The 1,675-nt window shown below is 39.8% G+C and overlaps 1 pseudogene; it reads left to right on the plus strand.

Annotated features, from left to right (window-relative positions):
• Nucleotides 1-1,163: 1,163 nt before the first annotated feature.
• LOC117286230 lies at nt 1,164-1,279 on the plus strand (annotated as a pseudogene).
• The last annotated feature ends 396 nt before the right edge of the window (nt 1,280-1,675 follow it).

The raw sequence follows: 1,675 nt of genomic DNA on the forward strand, positions 1-1,675 counted from the left end.
TTTTTACCAGGAATCAAACTTGGGACCTTGTGCTTGTAAGGCAGGTGGCAAAACTGAGCTAAACCCCTGGCTGCTATGCTATTTGAACACCCTGTTCCTTGAGGAAGCCCCTGACCTCTTCAATTATGCTATCTGCTTATCTGCTAAATTTATGCCTTTGTAAAATTTCAATTTGCTCATCTGAACTCATCCCAATTTAAACTACTGTATATAAAACTCCCCTCTTTAAGCACTTGGGGCCCAGGTTTTTCTGAAGTGCAAACTTCTCTGGGTTCACAGGTCAATAAAAGTTTTCCATTTGAAGAAAGGAGCTAAAGGTGTAGGGAAGGTGTGATGCATAGGGGAAGAACAAAAAGGGAAAAGAAAAAAATGTGAGAGAATGAAAAGATGAAAATAAAGTGTTTGTAGATGGGGAGGGGAGGAGGGGGTGAAGGGAGGGCAGAGGTAAGGGGAAAAAATGAGAATCAAGACTTGCCATGTAAAGGTACATGATCCCAACAATGAATGTAACTGTACTGTATCCCTAAAATGTACCAATAAAAATAAAATTAAAAAAAATAAAAATAAAAATAAAAAAATAAAAAAATAAAAGTTTTCCACCTCTATGAGTGGCTTTCAGTCTTTCTGCGGGTTCAGATTTTGTATATCATTATGAGAAGCAGCATTTGTTTTGCAGAAGTTGGGATTTAATGAAGAGAGTGCTGGACTATTCCCCCAGCTCTTTTTATTTTATATAAAAATTTTTTGAGATAGGGTCTTGTTAAGTTGTAGAGGCTTGACTTGAATTTTCAATCCTCCTTCCTCAGCCTCCTGGGGAGTAACTGGTATTAAAGGAATGTGCCACACTAAGATTTTGTGTGTGCATACGTGTGGTTGGGGGAGTTCCTGGGGATTGAACTCGGGGCCTTAGTATTATTGGGAAGTGCCCTAAAAGTGGTAGTCTCTTTCTAAACAAATGTTTGGGTTACTTGCCTTTCCTTCTGGAATTGGATTCCAGGTTCTTCTCATCAACCAAGAATTGAATAAAATGAGCAAAAAGCAGTGACAAAGAATTTGAAATAATAAAAATGAAGAGTGAGGCAGAAATTTACCCTGCAGAATGAGCTTTGGCAGAGTAAAGGAGGAAAAAACAAGATAAAAGAACACCCTAGAGAAGGCAGAATAGCTTTGCGCAGTGGCAGTATCATAGCCAATGAGGTTTATCCGAGGCGTGATTATTGCTAATTGAGAAGGCAGAATAGACTATGATGAGGAAACCTATGACATCAAGCCCTTCTTGGTGGCTGTCCTTTTATGCTGTCCAAATCTCAAGGAAGCTCACAAGAACTTCTACATATGGTCCTCAGAGGCAGTGCTGGGATTGTACTTTTCAGGCTGAAGTCAGATCTAGGCCATCCTATTGAAAACCTGCTTGAGCTCTCACAAGAAGTCCATGTACAGGGCTTTGGGTACTGTTCTGTCCATGTGTCTGGGATCTTGTAATTAACAGGTCAAACCTACTTCTCCAGTAGGCTTTGCTATGCTGTAATCTTCTAATATCATTAGCACTGGGCTACATCCCCAGTTCTTTTTTATTTTCTATTTTGAGACAGGATCTCTATAAGATGCTGTATTGCCTAGGCTGAGTTCTAATTTATGATCCTCCTGCCTCAGCTTCTCAGAGTGCTGAGGTTAT

Source organism: Fukomys damarensis, unplaced genomic scaffold (genome assembly GCF_012274545.1).
Source record: "Fukomys damarensis isolate Sample0158 unplaced genomic scaffold, DMR_v1.0_HiC HiC_scaffold_15, whole genome shotgun sequence".
Lineage (NCBI taxonomy): Eukaryota > Metazoa > Chordata > Mammalia > Rodentia > Bathyergidae > Fukomys > Fukomys damarensis.